A 24,694-nucleotide genomic window follows, 5' to 3' on the forward strand; every position below is an offset into this window, starting at 1 on the left:
GCAATATTTGCTATGTTTTTAATGTTAATCTATCTACATTTTACTTAGTTATTTCTTTAACATTATAATTTCTAACTTTGTTTTTGTTTTTAGATACTTTTGAGTCTAGAAATGGAAGGCAAGAAGTTACGTGCGCAGAAATGGAAAGAAATTGAAAGCTGATGTTTTTCCAGTCCTACTAGGAAAAGGAATCCCAGTTGAAGTAGGAATCCTGAATCAACTAGGAGTGAGCTCGTGGAAATGATAAATGCAGAAATGAGAAATGACAGAATCCCAGTTAAACAAGAAAACCCATTCCTGCCAGGAAAAGGAAACCTAACATGACTTGGAGTCCCTATTGAACAAGAAGAGCTCAAGAAGGTTCCAGAACATCTCAGAAATAAAGAGTCCTAATTGAGCTAGGAAACATGCACTACTACAAAAAAAGCATTTTAGGACGTTCGAAAAACGTCATTGAAAACTTTAGATGACACGCAAAAAAAACGTCATCTATCAAGGAGTCATTGTAAGTCACTTACAAGGACGTTCAAAAAACGTCCTCTAATGTTTATAAGGACACCAAAAAAACGTCCTCTAATCTAAAAAAAAAACGTCATCTAATGTCTTTAAGGACACTTAAAAAGCGTCCTCTAATGTCTTTAAGGACATTAGAAGAGTGTCCTCTAATGTATATTAAGACACTTTTTAAGTGTCCTTAAATCCGATAAAAGGGTCATCTAATGTATACTAGGACGCTAAAAAAACGTCCTTATATCTATTATAGAACACAAAAAAAAAAATGTCCTTGAAAAAAAAAGAAGACATTTACATACAAATAATCTTTACAATCCCAAAACGTCATTGTATCTATTACTCGTTACAATATACTTGACTACAAGCACTTCTTGTAACTAATTCCTAGTTAAACGCTAGTTAAACGTACATTCTAATCTTATCTAATTCCTAGTTAAACGTACATTGTCATTATGAACAAGTGATACTAAGCACGAGCCATGAATCTGAACAAATAACTATATTTGAAGCAACTACTGGTATAACTCTGCCCTGCATAAGTCAATAGTTGAACATAAGTAATAGGAAGGGATCAGATAAAATTGAACTTGAGATTAACAATTTATCCCATCAAGCCTCAAGGCTTAGAGGTAACCAGACTTGATGACTTAGTACTTGTAGAGTAAACCAATAAGCCATAATCAAAATACAAACATTCTCAACTTTACCTGTTATAAACTTTAACATTTAAACATGCCAGCAGCTACTAGCAACTTAAGTTGAGCATGTGATCTGCCCAGTAAAAAAAAAAAAAGATTAAATAAAGTACAGAAAAGCATATCAAAATATGCAAAGTAAACTTAAAAGAATAATATAAAGATGTATATTAAAGAAAGCTACCTTTACTTGGTCTCGAATATTATAGACTATCTTGTTCAGAAACATTAGCATATCAAGATGGGTTCTTACTTCCAGCATATAGGATATTACAGATACCAAGAAAAATTAGGGTTTAGTTAGACCATATTCATACCTTGCAAGCAGTCACAGTTCTCCACCTCTGCAGAGGATAGCTGGGATGCGCGTGCAGGGTTGTAACAAGGTAAAGTACATCATAGCAGTAACAGCACCTTGTGCACCCTAAATGCCACAAACAAACCCAAGAGTTAAATGACCTAAATTTTCAAGTTTAGTGCAATATACAAAACCAAAACATGAAGATGATGACAGCTGCCAAGGTACCAATTGCAACTAAACATGCATATTTAAATTAAAAAGTTGTATGAGCAGCAATACCTCTTAAGCGTTGTAGAAATGATAATGATTTTACTAATTGAAACTCTAAGAACCTTGTGCTCAGAAGAAATATGAATGAAAGGATCAATAAAGACCTATACTTTAAGTGAAACGTAATTACCTTCAGTGAATTTTCTAAATATAAAGTGCAAAACTGTAACAGTGCAGAAAAATATGTGAATAAAATTTGGCCTTATTCCCATGACTCACTCCCTTCTCACCTTCAATCATATACACTTGATCCCTCTGTTGCCAAGGCCAAATCCATCTCTCCACCATGTACTACTCTTCTTGATCCTCTCTGTAGCCCTCCACTGACCACAGTAAGTATCAAAGAGAAAAGCATAAACTAAACCAAAAAGAGATACTGCAAAAAACAATTCACTGAAATAAACTCCTTGAGTTGTGGTCTATTACTTGGGAAAAAAATGAAAAAGAAAACATGCATTGTAAGTCCTTAGGTAGATATCTGCAGATTGTTAGCAAATAGAGTAAGGACTAAACTGAAAGTATCAATATCCAAGTGCAAGCAAGAGTCTAATTCTTGATATCATCTATTTGATTCAAGTGAAACGAACGTCACATGCTCTGAGAATGATGCCTATTATGCAAATGATCAAATATCATAATTCCTAGGAAAACGATGTATACTGCAGTAGTAGCCAATTAATTTATCCAAAATTAAAGATGGTTTCATAAAATATATACATTCATATAGGCACAGAAGCAAATCTCAGAACAAAAAACAGAGACAATTTGAGTTTTACCTCCCAGCGATACATACAGATTGCAGTTCAGAAGTGTAAACAGCTTTTGAGGAATTCTTTTTAACATAATACAACCCCATTCTCAATTTCCCTGCAAAAGAATGTATGAGTTTGAGAAGTTAAAAAAAGATAACTCTGCTAGTCTCATTAAATTCATTTAATAACTCTGATGGAAAATTAGTTGCTAATTGCAGTCAGTGGAAACATAAATTAGTAAAAGACATGGTAGTCACAGTTCAATCTAATACACACCAACTCATGACCACGACCCGACCCGACTATCTTCAGCCACCACTATTCGAACGAACCCAAAGTACCGCAGCCCGAGCAACCACCATAGTCGAACCCGAACTGGCTTCCATCTATTCCACCACCGCAGCGTCATGCCACACCGCAGCACATTACCGCGCCACCACAGATTGAATCTGTTCGACAACTGCAGCACGATCCCAAGGCAGCCGTGCAACCACCGCGGTAGAAACCGATCCGGGAACTGGCCTTTCTGCCACCGCCACAGCCACCGCTCAACCGCGCCGCACCTCCGCACCACACCAGCGGGACGAACCGACCAGGATCCAAGCGTCCCCAGCCTGACCCAAAGCTCCTGCACAGCGTTGAAGAAGACAACTGAAGAAGACAAAATGAAGAAGAGCCGCCCCCAACCCTCAAGCCAACGATCTGGATCCGGAGGGATCAAGATCAGGGCAAGAGAGGAGGGGGAGGGGTGTTGGTTGCAGATCTGTTTTCTCTCTCTAGTTTTTAGAGAGAGAGGCTCTCGAACTTTAGACTTCTGTTTTTGGAATTTGGGGTCATGTAGAGGACGAACGCCCTGCATGGATTCCTTATGGCCTTATTCAACTATTATGGTTTTTGGGTATTCTGTGATTCGAACCCGAGACCTCTGTGGATTTTAGATGCGCTGGCCTTTGCGCAACTTTTCCTGTTTTTGCTTTTGAAATGCTAGAGTGGTGTTGACGTCGTGGCATATATACAATGACATTCAATACAAAAAAACGTCTTAAAAAAAATTAGTGGGTGTCCCCAAACCTGGTTTGTGTAGTAGTGATGTTTGCTTTAGGAGTCCTGATGATACTATGATACCTGGGAAGGCTAGGAGATGTTGTGCCTTGAAGATGACTCAAGATTGTGCAAAAATGTTCTAGAATGTCAAAGTTTGTATCACAAATGAAATTGGGCTTCGTCAATGTCCAAGTGAAGAAGTCTGGCCTAAAGATTGAAGCATGTAACTTGCATGTGGAGACTTTAGAAGCATCATTGATGTCAAGAGGAGTCCTAGTCCCATATATATTGTTTTTGTCGTGAGAATTAAAGGAATATACTAGAAGATTTCGGCAAAAGGCATAAAAAGGGAGAGTTTTGGAGAATATCTACTTCGTGTGAATTATGGAAAAGAAAATAAAGGAGAATAAATATTTATTTAGGTTTCCTGATTGCATACGAGTTGAATGAAGACTAAATTGAGGGAAAATACATAGTAATTTGGGCAAAGAAGAATACAAAGAAGATTAAAGATTGTTCTCTACTTCTCAAGGAATATTTTGATTGATTGGTTGAATGATGCAATTGAAGTAGATTTCGACCTAGATAACTAAGCTAGCTGTGCACTATATAAAGGAAGCATTGTGAGATGTCAACGACCATCACCAAATCCTAAATCAAAATCGCAATTTCTTCCCCTTTTTTCTCTCAAGTTTCGGTAATTCTCCAAAGATCAAGCATTGAAGCCGTGAGCATCATCCTCTTCCATAGACGTGATCATCCTCCATTCTAAGCATCCTTGCCGTCTACCTCCACCACCTTTTGAAGCTACTTGTGTTCTTGAAGATTTAAAAGTGTAACCATAAACACCTTTCTTTTGTTTTCGGTTTTTGATATTTGTAATTCAAAACAGATTTTTGTTATGATAATCTGGTTGTTTCGATTACTTGTGAGATTTAAAGCATGTTTTGATGTTTAGTTTCCAAATACCATGAAGCATGTTAATGTTTTAGGGTTCTTGATAATCTGAAAATTTGCAATTTCATTATATCTTAGCATGTTTGTTGATTTTGTGCTTCAATCCCATCATTTATGTGTTAATTGATCTTAGAATGCATACTTAGATTGATGAGCATGTAATTGAATTAATATTAACATGTGCTAGTGTTCCAGGTCTTAATAATTAAAGTGAAAAACCTATAGTTCCTTAGGTAAATCAACAATGAGTTTTGTATGCTTGTATGGCGTTCCAGCTTATGTTTTTTGCTTGAATTGATCAAACTTCCATATGTGCTTAATGCATTGATTGTGTTCTTATTAGTGATTAGCTACCACTAGTGATTGCATGCTTAATAGGGTTAACTATGGTGCATTCATCTAGTTAATTTAATTAAGGGAAGTAAGAATGACTTTGTTTGCGTTCATCTCTGTTCTTGATCAATTCCTTGCTTTGATATATTTGATTCAAAAATTAAGAATATCACCTTGTTAATGTGTTAATGAGTAGTTAATCTCATCTCTACATCTTCCATTCATCTTTATCTATTTGGTTTATGATTTGATTTGGTGTGTCACATGTATATAATTAGTTGTTAATTTAGAAAACAAAATCCAAAATCCCTTTTCTTTATAATTTTAGTAAATATTGTATATAAATACTATGTTTTTTTTTATGTAACGTTTTATTTTTGTAGGAATAAATAACCTCTAATCCTCGGTTGAGAACGATCCCTACTTGCTCTTACTACATTGATGAGGTTTTAAATTGAGCACTAATGTTCAGGTTAGGGTCAAGAGTTGAGTTTTTTATTCGTTAGGTTTCTCTGGAAACTTTCTTCACAAATGTTGTAGAGCACGTCGATACGAATTCATGAACATGCAGAATGCTTTTTTTTTTTCGAGATCTTAGGAAAGAGTTAGGATCAGCAAAAGTTTTACTAGTTTGGAAATTTTTTCTCTAAATAGAAAAATTAGAGAAAATATTTTAATTCCATTTTCAGAAACTTTTCTAAAAATTCTGGAAAGCTTTTTCTCTCAAAAAACCCAAACCTGACTCGACTCGGTCTTAACTCAGTAGTCCAGCGACGAATGGCGGCGCCACCGCCACCAATCTCTTCTCCTCGAAGCCGTCTCCCCACCCTTGGTGTTCACTTTGACTGATTCCATCGTGCAAGGAGGATCAAAGCCCACAAGCACGGCGGCAACCGACCCGGTTAGTTCTCCCTCCTCCGGCGACAGCGGGGCTTGAAACAAGGGCTTTGTAGCCCTCTTCTCCAGCAAAGTTTTTCATGTGGTGGCTCAGCTCGATTCTCACCATACACGGTGGAATAAAGGTTGGAAGTTTCCGCCATGGGAAACTTTCGAGCTTGATCTAGCTCGATTCAAGCCTAATTGGACTTAGTGGCAAGTATGAAAGTTTCTCCTCGTGTTGTGATCTACAAGTTGAACGGATCCGATCTTTTTGGTTTTTTAGTTTCACTATCGGAGCGTGGGGCTCATGCGCAAGCGCAGCCGCTTGTTCATCAGGTTCATTCATATATGGTCAGTCTTGTTTCTGGTCTTTTCTTAGCTCCAGGAGTGTGAAATCTAGGGCTGGGTTCAGTTCAGTACCGTAGATGCAGGCCCAAAACCAGCTACCGTACCGGACTAGTTTGGTACACAAAATCTTCTCCCATTACCGGCCACAGAAGTCGGTATACCAACATATCGTATACCAAGAGGCTCGGTTAGTATCTGTTGGTTGGGCCTCCAACCGAGTTTTTAACAAGAAGAATCACCGAATCTAAAACCCAGAAATCAATCTTGAAGAACCCCCAAATCCAAAACCTAGAAATTGAGCTTGAAGAATCACCAAGCTTCGAGGTTGAAGAATCACCGAGCTTGAACCTAGAAATTGAACCCAGAGTCATGGGAGAGCCAGAGAGCTGGAGGAGTGGAAGTCCAGTTTAACCAGAGGTACTGAAATCCCATCATGGCTGGAGAGAGGCTGAGAATCGAGGGCCCGTGACGGAGAGAAAGAGAGAGAGAGAGAGAGAGAGAGAGAGAGAGAGCATTTCTTTGAAGAGTTTGAGAGTCTCAGAGAAGAGAGAAGAAGAAGAGAGAGTCCAGAAAGAAGAAAGAAGAAAGCGGAGAGAAAAAGAAGAAGAAAGAATCCATGAAGAAGAACAGAGAAGAATAAAAAACTAGAAGAAAGAAGAAAGAGAAAGAAGTGAGTGTTCGGAAAGAAGAAGAGAAGAATAAAAAACTAGAAGAAAGAGGAAAGAGAAGAGAGAAGAAGAATAAAAAACTAGAAGAAAGAGGAAAGAGAAGTGAGCGTCCAGAAAGCAGAAGAGAGAAGAATAAAAAACTAGAAAGAAAGAAGAAAGAGAAGAGAGGGTCCAGAAAGAAGAAGAGAGAAGAATAAAAAATATAAAAAAATATGAGTAATTAACTAATTATACTTAGTTTGGTATGGTACGGTATACCATGTATATACAAAAATTGAAACCATTACCATACCATGTATGTGGAGTCGGTACGGTTGTATCGTACCAAGAGTTCGGTTATCGACAGTGTCGGTTACCAACTTCTTTGGTTCGGCTCGGATTCGGTTGGTTGGTTTGTCTTGGTTGAAAATGCCAGCCCTAGTGAAATCATGCTTTATTAATTGATCTCTTTCCTATGCATATTGTTCAAAAGATTGTGGTCGTTACTTTTAGAGTGGGATAAGAAGGGGATATATAATGTCAAATCAGCTTATCATATTGTCAGAATTAAGGTTTTGAATGAAGACCTTATCGCACCAAACCCTTATGGAATCAGTTGTGAAAAGCCTCAATTCCAAATAAAGTTAAAATTTGTGCATGGAAAGTTGCCTCAAATACATAATCTTCCCTACATGAGTAGGCTTGGTGAACTTGGTATCGATATTGATACTCAATGCCCATTTTGTGAGAAAGAAATTGAGTCACCCATTCATGAATTGAGAGATTGTTCCCATGCAATTTCTAGTAAATCTAATTGTCATGAATTGGTTCAGGGTTTAGCATAGCATTCTCTGGATAATTCGGAATAAGGGATTTCGTATTCAAGATCTTAGAGATTTGTTTTAGCAACCGTTGTCAGCTTAGGTTCATTTTGTGCGTCACAATGCAAACTTGCTGGTTCACACCGATCCTTGCCCAAGAAGCAAAATATGTTATGTATTCCATGAATTTCTTTAGGCCTCGTTTGGATGGCAGGAAATCATGGTTTTAATTTCATTTTCCATTTAGATGTGCCATTTTGTTGTAATTAGAGATTGGAAAGGAAATAAAAAATGAGATATGAATGGAAATTGACTCATTCATAAAGCTTGAATAGAATTACCTAGTCAGGGGACTCAGGGGTGGTATTTTAATTCAGTTTCCTACTATCAAAGGCAAAATTACATAAATTATCCCTCTAAAAAATTTATATTCCTCCACCAATATCCTTTATTAGTTGATGTCATATTTATAATTTAATTAGTAAAAAGGCATTAATGAGAATTATAATTTTATATTTCATTAACAAACACTGCAATAGAAATGAAAAATTAATTTCAAAATTTAATTTCCAGTAATGTTCTGAACATCTACATAGAAATACCAAAACCTATTCCATTCCATATCAGTCTGGAAAGGAAAATAAATCATTTTCCTATTTTGACATTCCTGTCAACCAATGGGGCCTGAGTATTATTCCTTCGAGTGTGAAAGCTACTAAAACTTGATTGTAATGATTTTTAATCAATAAAATTATCTTTCATTTCCCTAAAAAAAGAAAAAAAGAAAAAACATACGACAATTTTAAGGGTGGTTCTAGTTGGGTCTCCAAATTTGTTATTTGGACCTCCCATACTTACTACCCCTTTAGTTTACTTTTTAGAATACCTGAAAAGTTAAGTATACCTCCTTATTTTACCAAAGCACCCTTAAACATGAGATACAACAATCTGTTATGTTACTTTTTATCTCTATCTTTAACCACGAGAAGAAGAATGATCAAAATCACATAATATTGCTCTCTTATGAGTAGGTCTCTTCTCAACCAAAATTAATCAAAGGGTTGGTTCTCGATCTTGATATGTTCCTAGAATCCCTTTGAAATTGCTAAAAGAAGGATTTCAGGCGTTTTGGGTTGGAAGATCGAGTAATAACTATATTATAATATTAAATGAATTTAGTTTAAGGAAATTCCAAATTAGATTGTTTTGAATTTACTTTGTATTAAATGATGGGTTATGTATAGAAATTATTATTTTTACTTAATTATTTTAGGTAAATTATTAAGGGTTTTTGTCCATTTACCCCATTTATAGAGATTTTTTTCCCACTTACCCCATTAAGTTTTTTTAATTCCCTCTTACCCAAAACACTCTAAGGAGGTCTTCCCTAATACCCCATTAAGATTTTTTTTTGTTTTTTAATTTTTTTAAATACCATTTTACCCTCACCCCTTTGTTACTTAAAGAGAGAGAGAGAAAATGAAAGAGAGAGAAACCATAGAAGACTTCGCCAGAGCCTCGTCACAGGTCGCCGGAATCTTGTCACCAGCTACCGCCCACCAGAATTTGCTGACAATCTCACCAAAAAGGTTTTTTTTGCCCCCAATAGACATCTATTGCCCTCTAATAGACGTCTATTGCCCCCCAATAGACTACTATCGGCCATGTATTGCCCCCCAATAGACTACTATCGGCCATGTATTGCCCCTCAATACACTACTATCAACCATGTATTGCCCCTCTATTGAGGGGCAATACTATTGCCCCCTAATAGACGTCTATTGCCCCCAATAGATGACTATCGGCCATGTATTGCCCCGTAATAGACGACTATCAACCATGTAATGCCCCCAATAGACGACTATCAGCCATGTATTGCCCCCAATAGACGACTATCAGTCATGTATTGCCCCCCAATAGACGTCTATTGCCTCCCAATAGGACTTTCAGTTGCTAAAATGGAAACTAATCTCCCTAACTTTAGACAAATAAAACTTTTATTACAGAAAAAAAATAAGGAAATTATATCAATTCAAAACGTCTATTACCTCCCAATAGACGCCTATTGCCCCTAATAGACATTTTTTTTTCTTTTTCTTTTCTTCTCAGACTTCTGCATAGTTTACCAAAAAAAAAAAAACTCTGGGCACCCAACTGTCCAACATTCCCAGCAACCACCGCAGAGAAGGCATATCTCTGATCCTTGATTTCCACACCAAAACAGGATCTCTGTTCTTGATCAGCGCCTACCATTACTTCGCCTACAAATCGAACCCCAAACAAGTGTCGTTGCCTCATCGGATTACGTCCTCTTCCGGCCTTACATGATTGAGCTCGCCGAAATAGAAGTACGATAAGCCCAAATCGACGCCGTCTACGCCGCCCTTGGGTCCCTCGGCTGCAAGAAGCTTCTGATTCACATCTCTGAGACCGGCTGGCTGTGAAAAGGCAACGAGGACGAGGCCAGAGCTATGTCGGATAATGCCAAAGGGGAACCTGATCGAGCTCGGATCTCAAAATCTACGTCTTCGTTCTGTTCAATGAGAACATGAAACCTGGCCCGAGTTTCGACAAGAACTTCTGGCTTTTGAAACCCGACGGAACTCCGGCGTATTCGCTTGGATAGAAGAGAGAGAGAGAGAGAGAGAGAGAGAGAGAGAGAGAGAGAGAGAGAGAGAGAGAGAGAGAGAGATGAGAGGGAGCGAGAGAGAGAGGATCGGAGGGAGGAGCTAGAGAGATGAGAGAGTGGCATAAAATTTAGTTGTTTAATTAGGCTGAGGGTATATCTGTCATTGTAATCTAAATTGGGTTAATGGGAATAAAAATCTGTTACTGGGGTAATTGAGATAATTTTGTCCAATTTTGGTGCTTTGGGTCAAGGACTCTCAACTATATAGGCAATATACGGAAATTTCGGGAACAAAAAAATTAATTGAATGTTATATTTTGGGAAGGTACGTACGAAGAGTATTTATTTATTTATTTATCATTTTTCTCTCTTTGTCCTTATTTGTCTTTTCATAACTTGACATAGTCTATTAATAATTGAAAAAGGTTGGAGGTCCAAATATCAAATTTGGAAATTTAGAAGTCCAACTAGAACACTATAATTTTAAACCAAGGCAAAAAAAAAAAAAAAATCAAGGGTCGCAAGCACACTGCTCAAACCAACCTAAAAATGCAGAGGCGAAAAAATCTAAGAAATGTGTAAGAAGAAGTCAGAAAGCTAAACCCCATTCAACAACGATGGCGTTATCGTATCGTCTATCATCATCATCATCATCATCATTTAGTAATTTACTATATACTAAAGATGGGTTACTGTTCCTAAGGCACTGTTCATAAGCATGTGAACAGTGACGGCTCTATCTGAGCCGCTCAGGGATGACAAAACGATTTTGTCCCCGCTCAGGTTTGGTTATCGATCAAGGCTTGATAGAGTTTGAGTTTCTTTTGATAGAGTTTGGGTTTCTATTTCATATTAGACTTGATGAAATTTTTGTTTCTTTTGGGATTTTGTTGTTCGTCGAGCACACAGAAAAGAGGGGGAGAAGAGGACGAGGGAAGAAGGAAAAGAAGCAGAAGAGAGAGACCACAAACTTTTGCTTGCTTGCTTGAGAGAAAACAAGTGGAAAGTTTTTTTTTAATCTTAAATTTTCTGATTGAAATTGTTTCTGGGTTAGATTGTAGTGTGTTTCAAACAAGGAAAAGAAAAGTTTTTGTAGTGTGTTTGTTTTTGATCATTCACTTTTGATCTGTGAATTTGGGTTTGATTTATTGTTTTCTGATCAGCATCTTTTGTCATTTCGATTTTGTGATTTCTTTTTGATGTAATTTTTGTTGCATCTTTTAGATAAGTTTCTTTATGATCAGTTCATTATAGTTTGAAAAAGAGTGAGAGGGTTTCTGAGTATTTGATTTCTCTGAAGCTGAATAACGTTGTTTGGCAGTTTGGATATTATTTATAGTGGCTCAGTCTCTGGTGGCAGAGAAGAATTATACTTCTGAACATTTGAGGAAACGATTTCGAAGTACTCAGCGAAATCGTGCTCTGATGCTCACTGAAAATTCAGCAAATAATACAAATTCAGATGTTGATAATACAGGTTAAGAGACAAGTTCTACAAGCAATTTCATTTTTTTTAGATTTTAGACAATATGTACATAAGCTTTGTTAATTCATTTTGGCATTAATATCACCTCAGATTTTCTACATCAATTTTAGTAGGAAGAAAAAAAATATTCATGCCTGCAATACATGGACATTACTCACAACCGCTACTACTACATCTCATATCAACCATTTTACCCTGCAGGCACTAACATCTAGAGAAACCTCAAGCAACATCAAAAATTTCATTCAATCCTATATTACTATTTTAACATGTCAACCAAAACGATTCGGCTTTCAGTTTCAACATGAATGGATATGAACAACAAATCCCGCAGCATAGCACGGGCAAAATTACTAGGCCTTTCTGAAGATTAGTGCAAGAGCGAGCTGCTCCAGGGGGGTATATCTTGTCTCCGTCCCGTTCATGCCTCTGCCGGCATAGAATACTGGGAGCTTTTCCTGGCCCTCTCATTGTACAATGGTGCAGCTTACCGCTGATGGGGATACCTCTAGGTAGATGTACAGTATCTCACCCTGTACAGGAATGGAAAGAAGTGGGACTACTGCCAAGTACCCCTTCAAGCTCTGGAACGCCGCCTCACAGTCTGGGGTTCAGTCAATTTCTTTCTTGTGGGTCTGGAGATGAACCAAGAAAGGGCGATTAGTTTGCCCTGGAGGCTCTGAACGTACACCTTCCATTCCGGGGACTTCATGTTGAGGATGGCTTGCACCTTGTCAGGGTTAGCTTCTATGCCTCGTTCACTGACGATATATCCCAAGAACTTGCTGGCAGTGACGCCAAAGAAAAAGTTTTCGCCTTTTCGGGATTGAGGCACATACCATAGGCCAAGAGAATGGCGAATATAATGCGGGGGTTTGCCATGTGTCCGCTGGCCTTGATGCTCTTAACTAGCATATCGTCCACGTAGACCTCTATTATTTTTCCTAGGTGTTCCGCGAACATGGCGTTCATCAACCGCTGGTATGTTGCCCCAGCATTCTTCAACCCGAAAGGCATGACATTGTAATAGTATATGGCCTTTGTCGGTTGTGAAGGTGGTGCATTCCTGGTCGCTGGGGTGCATCTTGATTTGGTTGTATCCTGAGAATGCGTCCATCATGCTGAGCAACTCATGTCCCACTGTAACGTCAACCAGTTGGTCTATGCGGGGTAGCGAGAAACTATCCTTGGGGCATGCCTTGTTGAAACCCTTAAAGTCTACACATATCCGCCACTTTCCACTAGGTTTCTTAACCATAACCAAGTTGGAAATCCACTGAGGATAATTGACTTAGCGGATGAACCCAATGCCCTGAAGCTTGGCGACCTCTTCCCCTATTGCACGATATCTCTCTTCATCGAAGGCCCTTCGCCGCTACTTGACCGGATAGAAGGATGGTTTGATGCTCAACTTGTGCGTGATGATCTCAAGGGAGATGCCTGGCATATCAGCATAGAACCATGCAAAGATGGCGGCGTTGTCTCGTAGAAACTGAGTGAGTTCTGCCGCTATCTCTGGGGCTAGCTGAGCGCCTCTGCGAACCGTTCGCTCAAGGTACTTGTCGGAGATGCTGATAACCTTCAAGAATGTCTCTGGGTTGACAGGTTCCTTTTTTACATATTTCTCCTCGTCATCCCTAGGATCATCAAAAATATTTGTCACCGGTACATGGTTTCCTACCTTTAGGATCTCATGGGGGAGTGTCGACCGTGCCACAGTTGTTGAATAACATTCTCGTGCCAGTTGTTGACTTCCTTTCATGCAGCCTATCCCATTGGGTGTAGGGAACTTCATGAGAAGCATGTATCCGGCTATGATGCATTTTAGTTTATTGAGCGTCGGTCGACCAATGATGACATTATATGAACTGAAGTAATAGACAATGATGAACTCTGTATGTATTTCCGCTGTTCATGGGCTCGCACCGATGACTAGGCGCATGTAGTCAGAGCCTAGCGGTTGCGTGACGTCACCGGAGAAACGGAGCAAGGGCTCGTGATCTTGGAGTAATTTCCTATTCCGCTGGAGTTGGTTGTAGCAGCCATTGAATATGACATTGACAACGGATCCGCTGTCAACAAGGACCCTTCCCACTGACCATTTATCAAGCATGGCGTCGATGAAGAATGGATCGTCGTAGGGTAGATGCACTCCGCGCTCCTGTTTCTCCGAGAAGGTAATGGGTTCCCAACCAGACTTTGGGAGTTTAGCAGATCTCTCATAACGGATGTTGCAAATCTCTTTGGGGTAGTTGGCGCGTGCATAGCGTTTTCTTGCCCTATGAGAGATGTTGGTGATCGGAGCACCGCCGTCGATGGTGCTGATGCGACGCATCGGCTCGATGTTGGCAACCACCAATGATGGTTGACGCACCTTGAATTGTTCCAACTTGCCATCATGATACAGAGTCTCAATTGCTGTTTTGAGAGCATTGTAGTTGTTAGTGTTGTGACCGTTGTCCTCGTGGTATTTACACCACTTGCCAGTGTTTCTGGGTTTTCCCTCCCTTGGGTATTTTCTTGGGGGTGGCGGTGGAATCTGGTCTTTGCACTGGTCGTATATCTCTTCATACGAAGCTATAAGGACTGTAAACACTGCGTACCACTGGGAGGACTCCTTCTGTTTGTTACGGTTGTCCCAGTGGGATGAGCGGTTGCCCTTGTGGTAATGCTGGTCCTTTTGCCGCTTGCTCTGGTAGTTGCCTTATTGCCACTCTCTCTTTTTATCAGTTGGCGGCATAACAGAAGTTTTGTTAGCGGTTTCCTGCTGGCTGGAGGAGGGTTGAGTGGACTTTGTTGGTGTTGGCGGTGGTGGTGGGGCTTCTCCGTATGTGATGAACTCCGCTTATGCCTGGATGACTGCCTCGCTCATGACGTGGTCATATGAGGTGTTTGAATGATTGTAATTGAGATGATAGAGAAATGGTCCCTTTAGAAGTCCTTGCTTAAAGGCCGCCAGTGCCATTGTTTTATCAAGATCGCTGCACTGAGATGCTGCTGCAGTGCTGCTTGCCACCTGGTGACAAATGCCTTCAGCATTTCCTCTATGCCCTGCTTGACGTTGAACAACTGACTTGTGTAGTGATGTCCAGTGGACAACAGGATGAACCGTGATAGGAAAACGTTTGATAGTGCGTGGAATGAGTCAATGGATCCCCGTGAGCACTCAAAGAACTAACTCATTGCCTCACTATCTAACGTTTCGCTGAACAAGTGGCAGAGGGTGGCGTCATCAAATCCTTTGTTGTTGGTTACCTTCTTGAAAGTGTCCATGTGTACGAAGGGGTCCGTCATTCTACCGTACTGTGGCATCTTTGGTGTTTTTGCATGTGTTGGCCGGACGACATGCAGGATCCTAGCGATGAATGGCCCCGGCCTGGACGCAAAGAGCTGATTTGGAATCGGCGCTGAGGCGTCTGCCTCCCCTCGGATTAGCCTTTGCTCTAATTGTTGCATCCTTTATAGGATTAGGGCTGTTTCATCTCTAGCGGGTCCCACCTAGAGGTTCCGCTGCGCCAGCTCCCGCCTCGGGGCAGGTGGGTTACCTTCAGTTCTAGCCCTGGCTGCGGAGCGGTTGGTGTGCAGTTGTGATTCCTCCTCTTGCTCTAACATTAGTCGGGGTGGGGGAGGTGGACCCATTCCCAATAGCCCTGATGGGCTCAGCGGTATCTGCATTTGTATGACTGGTGCGAGTACCAATCTGCCGGCGTTGGGTCGACTACGCCTGGTACTTTGCGATTACTCGCTCTACGCTTGGTTAGAGTTTGCCTCCAGCGCCTTCTTCAGTTCGTTGAATTTTGACATCAGCATGACCACTTGCTTTTGGGCCTCGGCCTTTTCCCTGCGCTCCTGTTCGTGCTCCCTACTTGCCTTGTGGAGGTCTGCTAATGTCAGCTCATACATAGCTGCGAGGTCCTGACCCGGTGGGCGACTGCTGCCTGGTCGGGCCTCCATTGCAGTTTGAGTCAGCTGGACCTGGGGAGTATCTTGGGGTTCAGCGCTAGGGTTGGCCGGAGTGTTGAATAATGCGCGGTTAACCTTAGTCGTACGGTTGTTGGGATGGGGGTTGGCGGATTGGTCTGCTTGCTCTTTAGCGTTTCCCCCACTACCGTTAGTCATGGTGATCGTTGTGGTGGGATGGCCTTTTGCTCAAGGATTCCCATAGACGGCGCCAATGTTAATGTCTAAGATTTAGCGATAGCTAAATCTAAGTTAACGCTGGTCCGATGGGCGGACCGCTACTTGTGATTCTCTTGGGACTCCTGCTATCTATCAAATGAAATACAAAGGGCGTCAGAGACTCCGATGCCTAAGTTAGTCAATGTATTTGTGTTAACAGAATAACAATAAGTAAGTAGTAAATGCGTAATTAATGAGGAGAGAAGAGTGAACCTTTTATATGTGGGGAAGAGGCTGACCTCTTCCTTGTTTTCGATGTGGGACTGATATGCTTCAGTTCGCCGCTTCTGATGCTTCAGCGAGGTGATCTGGGCGTGGCCAGTGGCAGAGCGTCGGCTATGATGTGGGACTGAGCCGGGGCTTAGGTGATAGCCTGCTTGGCTGTGTTTCAGTAGGTCACACCGTTGGTGGTTATTGATACTGTTGGCGGTAGCATGAGCCTGGCTCATTATAGCTAATTATGCTTGGCCAATGCATATGTAAGTACAAAGATTGAGCACTTTCTATTCAACGGTTTGAGAGATCCACTATTCGATTACATTACGGCAAATCAACCGTTAGATTTTTATGTATGCATGAGTAGATCACTTCTGAAAATTATCTTTCAAATTACTATTCATTAAGGTACCGAACTAGATCAAATCAATGGACGAACCAAATCTGTCAAACATGAACCGCTCATGTTCATAAATGATAAATCACGATTATGAATGCCTTAACGATTTTCAATTTGGTTGAAAAAATTACATAAATATCTAAACATCTAACTGTTGATTTGTGGAGTTGTGATCGAAAAATAAGTTTGTCAAAAAAGTCTTCAACTAATTCTCATTAGAAGGGATCCCCTCAATTCTCAAAACTCACACAATGGTCTAGATATATTGCTATTCTCTATTTGATAGAATAAATATATCGCAACATGAATAGATGAAACAGATCAAGACCAAGTGAAACGATGTAGACTGATAGTGACAGTCTGACTAAAGTCTTCCAAATGAGATAGAGGATTAGAGGTTGCAATTAAAATGATGTAGGCTGATATTGATAGTGGTTGCAATTAAAATGATGTAGGCTGATATTGATGGTGGTTGCAATTTAAATGATGTAGGCTGATATTGACAGTTTGGCTAAGTCTTCCAAATTAAAATTGACAGTTTGGCTAAGTCTTCCAAATTAAAATGATGTAGGCTGATATTGACAATTTGGCTAAGTCTTCCAAATGAGACAGAGGTTGCAATTAAAATGATGTAGGCTTATAGTGACAGTCTGACTAAGTCGTCCGAATGAGATAGAGGACTCTTCAGAGGGGAGGAGGCTGGAATGCGCAGGTTGTAAGTTATAGTCGGTCAAACTAATATACGTAGAGCAAGGATATCCACATGTTTTTTAAAACTTGGGGCATGGTGCAATTTCACACTAACGGAACGTTATTTGTAAAACTTTGAGCCGTTATGGTAAAGTCGCGATCGCTGAAACCAATATCGAGGAGCTGCCAAAGGCTTAGCCTTTGCAGATTACTATGGCGTAGGTGAAGATGATGAAGGCATTGAGGACATGCATGTAAGATCTTCGGTTAGCGAATCTGAAGAATTATCTCATCCCATCTCCCATCATCTTGGCCGGTAAGTCCTAGTTAAAATTTCAAATATTTTTTTTATCTAGATGTAAGATATCTGATATTGCTATGACAATTATTTTCTTACTGAGGCTGGTCTTTAATTGAAATTTGAAACACATCGGGTTGAACTGGTATATGCTAATCAACTAGCTAGGTTAATTGGGTTTCTATGGATGGAGTATGCATGAATTTTTTCCTTCAATTTATTAAAGTTTAAGAAGTCGTACTCCTGTTCACTTGCAAGTAGCCAAAAACCAAATTTGAAATTGATCATTGATTCGTTGTTGTTGTTAGTAGATGTGACTGTGTTAAGTAAGATCCTACTAATGCAACGAAAATTAATCCTGGAAAGTAACAGGAATGAAAGCAAAAAAATTATTTTTCTTGTCATCAACTCCCAATTTGTTGTTGTACAAGATTGTCTCATTCACTATCCAAAACCCAAACTAAGACGATTGGGTGACCAAATCAGATTGACACGGAAGATAACACTACTACACAAAAGGCTTCACACGACGGTTTAAAACTGTCGTCTCACGTTTTGCATTTCCGTGGTCTATCGAGGCGTCGTCTGATGAAACGCTGTCAGACGACGGTTTTCAACCGTCGTATACCGATCATTGGGTCGACGGTTTGCAGCTGACTCCGTCGTCTGATGGACCGGCAGATCTGCCGACATGCTGTCGACAGAAATATGTCGTGGTGTGACTTCTACTCATACCACGGTTTTAGGATTCCAGCGTGGTGTGACTTCTACTCATACCACGGTTTTTAGGAATCCAGCCTTGTCTCTTTGTTGTTCAGAAGTCAGTTTTTATTTTTAAGACGTTGTGTAAATTGTATACACACGACAGTTCTTCCAGCATAAAATGTGGTGTGATGACTTAAAAATTTAGTGCATGTGTGCTTTCACACGACACATATAACTCGAACTGTTGTACCATGACATTTGAGACCATGGTATCAATACAAACCGTCGTCTGAATTGTAGAAATTTTGTTTGATTGTACCCTAAAAACCTCATCAGATGACATATTTTCCTACTATTGTTGTACTGGCAAAATTCAGATTCTGGAAGCAAGAATGACCAAAAGAATAGTAATTTAATCATAATAGAAAGCTGTTATAATCCCATAGCAATCTAAATGGATCCGATGTATCCACAAAATAAGGGATCACATCTTTGAAACTCTTATAGCAAAATACATCCAGAAATGTACCTAAAAATGTCACATAATCACATCTATAGGAGAACTGCAATTAAGGCCAACCCAAAAAAGACCAACTTCTAGCCTCAGTACAACTTCTAGCTAAACAAATTTCTCTCTATCACTTCAAAAGCTTTCGTCACTGCTCCATCTTCCACATGATTGTCCAGTTTATAAGCAGCCTTCAAACCTGGATAATTGTTTTTAGAACAAAACCACCACGACAAACTTGGCCAGAAATGTGCTTTTTAAAGATAGGTTTCCACTTCTCCCTGCAGAACAAAACCACCACATCAAACTTCATGCCTCAAAAGGATACTGAATTGTCACATTTTCCTTTTACCACCAAGGTTCTCATAGCAATGTAGATTGCTGGAATTGTGCATCTATAGATTAAGAAACAGTTTGTGGTATGCACTGATCTACATAAAATTTTAACTTGTGATAATCCAAGAGACAACAAAATAAACTAGTGCCAGCCTTCGCAGGACAACAATATGAAATCAACATTTGAATATCCGTAATATAGAGATATTAGCATCCAAATATACAAAAGACAGCAGAATAAACTAGTGCTAGCCTTCTGCACTTGAAAAGATGATTTCCAGAAAGGGAAAAGAACAAAGTAAAAGTCCATACAGTCTATTCTAAAAGGGAGATAGCAATTACTATTATGGTTCATGGCTTTATACATGCATTAGCTTTGTAATAGTCCATATACGGATACATGGACAGAGTTATGAATCTGCTCTATCATATGCAGACTTGCAGAGTGCATATGTATATTATCAAACTTAATTACAACTACCATTGCCATAAATAATTAATATATGCAGTGCACATGTATATTCTACATGCAGAGTGCACGTCACATTACCATGCAGATAGATCCGTAGATATATAACAATCAATTTCCCTGTAATTCCAAATTGGACGGAAAGGAATGGCTTAAAGAATAAAGATTAGTTGAAGCGCTGCCTCATCCCAACATCTCAAGTGACTTCCCCTCCATTGGAGGAGTCTTTTAACATTATTGTTGTTCATAGTGATGCTAGCTGATACTTTCCCGTGTAATATTAATAATTACACGGGAAAGTTGATCTTATAAAGTCAAATGCTTAAACGCATTAGAAAATGCTTAATAGTCCATGAAGTAAGTGGCGGAGATGCCATACAAGCATGAATTACTACCAAAAAAAACAAGCAACAAACTCAATGCAAAATCTTAGATACTAGACATATATTTAGAAGGAACAATGCAAAGCATAACCACAAATAAATGAAGAGTTCATGGTCAGGGAAGGGCAAGGTCCTAATAATAGAGAGAACCTGCAAACACAAGCCAGAAGTTCAGCAATTCATCTACTCTATAACATAGTTGTAAATTGTAACCATTACAAGTTTCATCTATTATATGAATACCTTGCCACCAAGTTCCACAGGTGGCACTGTTCGCATTGCTTCCATTTGGATCATCTTCTTCACCATCTTTCTTGAATTAAATCAATCAATTAGGATCATAGCATTCCTTCCACAGAGTAATGAGCACAATTAGTTTTATACAATTGTTGGTAAACAATGCTGACACTATTAGATCACAATATAGTATATATATTAATTATCACTCATCAAGACTCACTATAGGGTAGGATCCAGAGGCATGATGGGTACTTGGGGACTTAAATACCTTCAAACAAGCAAAAATTCCTCGAAGGCCATAGCTACAACCCAGCTGAAAGAATCACCAAGTGCATAGATTAAATACCAATCAACCAGTAAACAATCAACAAAAGGAAGCTTAATAACAGAATAGCACCAGAATGATGAAGCTTATAGAAATCACAAACTTCCTGGAATGAGAATGTAATAAAATTTGTATACAATAGACATACCTTAAGTACCCTTTTTCCTCTAAAGCTCAGTTGCCCATCTTGAATCTCATGCTTCAGGACATTAACAAGATCAATAGAGCTATCGCAAGATTTCAGATACCCTGCATAGTAACTGAATCTCCAGTTTTGAGCTCAAATCGAGCAAGTTGATAATCCTTTTAGAGAGTAGAAACTAGAAAGAGATAAGAATAGTAGGAAATAGACATGAAGACAAATAATAAAAGCTTTGAGACAAATAGAGTGCCAAGTAATTTACAATCACCTTATGAGCTTTTCTCTGGGGCATTTTCACGAACACCTTTCGGTGCATTCTTCAAGTTTCTTCCCCACAGCCTCTAAGTCTTCCCTGACATCTAGCTTGTACTCAAGATTCAAATCCAACTCCGAAACTTTCAAAAAATTCAAAATCAAAGCCAAAAATGCACACACAAATCTGAAACAACCTGATCGGTTTCTTCCCATTAAACACAGCATCAGGTCTCACAAAAAAGAGGTTTTTCCATGACTTAATGCAACCACCGAATATATACACATCTGCCTCACTGCAACCCAACAAATTCAATTACCATCAGAATAAAAATCTCAACTTTTCATTCCCATATGCAAATTCAGCTACACATTCAATAACCAAGGAGGCTTACTATTTGATGTCAGTAAGCACTTCTGCAATCACGCCTAAAAGCCAAAATTGCGCAAAGTCTGCTGAACTCTTACCCAATTCCTGCAGATAAAAAATGTTAATCATTGACAACCCGAAACCAAGCTCAAAATCCCCAAATTTTTACCCGAAATCAACACCCAAATTTTGACCCCAAATCAAACACCCAATCGAAGTTACCAGATCCGAGAGGACGAGAACTAACCAGATTCTAAGACAAATCGTGGATTATTCAGGGATTGGTACCAGAGAGATCTCAGAGGCGGTAGATTCGTGGTTTAGGGCTTCAGGGATGGGTACTAGAGAGATCTCGGAGGCGGTGGATTCGTGGTCAAGGGCTTCGGAGTCGGGGATTGGGAGTAGCGGTGGAGTTTTGGAAAGAGAGTGAATGCTACCACGAGAGTTGGGTATTGGTACCAGAGAGTCGGGGTGGCTGTGGAGTGAGTCGGACAGCGAGAGAGTCGGAGTGAGTTGGAGAGAGAGTCGGGGTGAGTCGATCTGTGGGGTTCTGTGGAGTGAATGCCGTGTCGGGGTATCGGTGTGGGCTGGTCTAAGCCAAGGCATTAGTTTTGGAAAGACTTTTTCTCTAGTGCTCTAATTATTTGGTCTGAATGGATATATGCTAGTGTAGTTGTCTAGCTAGCTAGGACACGGCCATTAATGTTGATTCACATATATGTACAAGGCATCAGACCATGGTTTTCCACATATATGTTGTCTGAATGCCACTTTAAAATTTTCAGTTTTGCCGCCTCTTGTTGCCCGGTAAGAGGAAAATGGATTTGGGGGGGTGAATGGAGGGAAATGTTGGAGGGAATGTTGGTGGACATGTTTTGCACTTGCAAATCTATGAATTCATACCACGGTTTTAAACAAACCGTCGTATCACCACTACATGCTGAGGAATACCAAATTGTGAGAAACTTGCCGCCTCTATAATAATTTAACCTCACACCACGCTTCCATTTATAAACGTCTTCTGAAGCAATACATAATTCCAGCATGAAAAACACCCGTTGGTTGAATTCATATTAGAAGACGGAAATTTTACAACCGTCGTCTCAATAATGAGAAATGATTCACACCACGGAAAACAGTGTAGCGTCGTATGAGGGGTGTCGTGTGATTCATTTTCTGTAGTAGTGTAAATATAATGAAAGCATGTATAAACTAGTCATATCCTATTAATTTGTACAGAACAGTATGATAACTTATTTGATCTGTAATATGCAGATTAATAGGAAATGTTTATGCTTTTCTTATCTTTTTTTGCTGTTTTATAACAATGCTAGTTAATACTTCTTTCATTCTTATTCTGATGCAGGAGCAACCAGAGGCTTTCCAATCTAGTTTAGGGTTGCCGTAGTTCTTTTCACGGTTTTGTTTCCTTTCCCAGTTATGAGGGCTACGGTATAATATTTGGGCAGTTTTGGTTGGATGGGAGCTGGTATAAATGTGCCTAGCTACTAGAAAAACTCTCAGTTAGTTTTGATTGGATTGGGGAATATGTACCTACTAGACTAGGCTTGTTAACCTTCAACTGTTATGCTATATTTTCCGAACGAAGTTATTGTATGTATATGCATATATTCAAGTATATTGTTGATTTACATCTAGCAGATTCCAAATTGATGCGGTTTAGATTATGTGTTTATTCGATATTTTGGTTGTGATGGTTTGATGAAGTATTACGCTATTAAAATATATGAAGTGTTAATGACCACCATGGTTGTAACATTGTTTGAATGAAGTTTTGATGAGCATGACCCAGGTGTCATTGAAATGGTATAAGGAGCCCAGTTGTTCACATACGAATTTATTGTCCATGGTTGTGGTATGGGTACATATTAATAGCCAAATGGTAAGCTGTAAGTAATTGACATGTCCATGCAGAAGCAAAGGTAGCTCAAGCCTCTTTCCAGATTTGGAGCTCCCTGCATATATGAAGAATAAATTTAAGTTGAACTAAATTATCTGTAGCATACAATAAAATGTAATTTGCTGCAGGTCATCATCTAAAGTCAGACCTTGATCTTGTTATGCATTTTCAAATGTTCTGTGGTGAATTTATGTCATTATTCATTAGATTTTTTTTTTCCTGAGGGTGTAGGTTAATTTCATGTTCTTTTCTTGGTGAAACTTCTATTTTGTTAATTAATTTTTCCTTGTTTCTGCATCGTCTTGAAGGGAAGATTGTATTAAACCAGACTGAAGAAATATGAAAGTCAAAATCTCTAAATTAAAATGCAATTAGCAAGTTTTCCTTGTTTGGGTGTTGCTGTTGGTGTTGGTTTTGTGATACGTGGTGCCTTATCCAACACGAATATCGCTTATTCTGTGAATAGTCTACAAACTGCCCTCTTTGGAGCTCCCCCTCTTTTACCATAACGGCTCAAAGTTCTACAAATAACGTTCCGTTACTGTGAAATTACACCATGCCCCAAGTTTGAAAAAACATGTGGATATCCTTGCTCCATGTACACTGGTTTGACCGGCTGTAAGTTACAGCCTGCGTATCCCAGGACTTTTCAGAGGATTAGAGGTTGGAATTTGGTTGCATGTCAATAGTGGATCCAAATTAATGTCTTGTTTCTTTTTCCTTTTTTTTTTGGGTCAGTAAAATGAGATTTCTTGACTTCAACCAAAAGAGTAGTCAACGTTGAACCACATTAGTTATGTAATTATTCTCAAGTCTAGGATGCTTCTTATGTTTTAGGAAATCAGAAATTGGGAGAGAATTGAGTTGTTCTTTCATTGATAATAGGGGTCTCTTTATATAGAGGATTACAAACAAAGAACCTGCGTCTTACAAAGTAACTGAATCATACAATGATTGAAATATCTCTATATAGATATTGGTAAGACTAACCATATTACAACTCAGACAAGTAATAAGAGTTTGAGCCAGACTCTCAAACTAGGTGTCCTTAAACACTCCCCCTTGTGTCGCCCAAACGTGGTGCTCCTCTCGTTGCCTCGTCAAAAACCTTGCCGAGTACAAAAACTCAGTGGGACAAAAATAACCTCGGTCGAAGGAGAAAAAGAGTACAACACAGCCTTCACGTTTCGAGACTATATATGTAGACATCTCCCCCTGATGTCTGCATCGCCCCCCTAATGACTATGGTCATGGGATTTCGGATCACTTTCGTAAACGATGCTACCAATATATTTCGCGAAAGTGGAATTGGGCAATGACTTAGTGAACAAGTCTGCCACATTATCCTCATATTGAATCCAGTTCACTTTGATCTTGAGTAGAGTCTGTTGTTGCTCATGATGCTTGGTGTTGTCGCCTTTGATGTAGCCCTACTTCATTTGTTCAAATCAAGCAACATTATCCTCATAAATGCTCGTAGGCTCATCTGTGGTAGACTTAAAACCACAATTGCTTCGAACATGCGTAATTATGGATCCAATCCATATAAATACGAACCGCTTCGTGAAGAGCAATAATCTCTGCA

General features: G+C 39.5%; 3 long non-coding RNA genes across 8 annotated transcripts; 1 reads left to right on the forward strand and 2 right to left on the reverse strand.

Moving 5' to 3' along the window:
• Positions 1-927: 927 nt before the first annotated feature.
• LOC112180366 lies at positions 928-3,421 on the reverse strand. 3 transcript variants are annotated; one of them, XR_002928253.2, is made up of 6 exons: positions 2,808-3,421; positions 2,556-2,646; positions 2,010-2,155; positions 1,526-1,632; positions 1,221-1,284; positions 928-1,044 (listed from the first exon to the last, which is right to left on the reverse strand). It is a non-coding gene; the product is annotated as an uncharacterized LOC112180366 (long non-coding RNA). The 3 variants fall into 3 exon arrangements; XR_002928255.2 differs by having other exon boundaries at positions 935-1,044; positions 2,010-2,102; positions 2,808-3,395; XR_002928254.2 differs by having other exon boundaries at positions 945-1,044; positions 2,010-2,089; positions 2,808-3,387.
• Positions 3,422-17,293: 13,872 nt separating this feature from the next.
• LOC121050750 lies at positions 17,294-22,846 on the forward strand. The gene is made up of 2 exons (XR_005803770.1): positions 17,294-17,476; positions 22,555-22,846. It is a non-coding gene; the product is annotated as an uncharacterized LOC121050750 (long non-coding RNA).
• LOC112179937 lies at positions 18,542-21,856 on the reverse strand. Of its 4 annotated transcripts, none has more exons than XR_005803767.1 (7): positions 21,436-21,856; positions 21,214-21,293; positions 20,835-21,114; positions 20,573-20,684; positions 20,320-20,412; positions 20,103-20,208; positions 18,542-20,009 (listed from the first exon to the last, which is right to left on the reverse strand). It is a non-coding gene; the product is annotated as an uncharacterized LOC112179937 (long non-coding RNA). The 4 variants fall into 4 exon arrangements; XR_005803766.1 differs by having other exon boundaries at positions 18,542-18,952; positions 21,436-21,854; XR_005803768.1 differs by having other exon boundaries at positions 18,542-20,208; positions 20,368-20,412; positions 21,436-21,855.
• Positions 22,847-24,694: the final 1,848 nt, after the last annotated feature.

This window comes from Rosa chinensis, chromosome 7 (assembly GCF_002994745.2).
Source record: "Rosa chinensis cultivar Old Blush chromosome 7, RchiOBHm-V2, whole genome shotgun sequence".
Classification (NCBI taxonomy): domain Eukaryota; kingdom Viridiplantae; phylum Streptophyta; class Magnoliopsida; order Rosales; family Rosaceae; genus Rosa; species Rosa chinensis.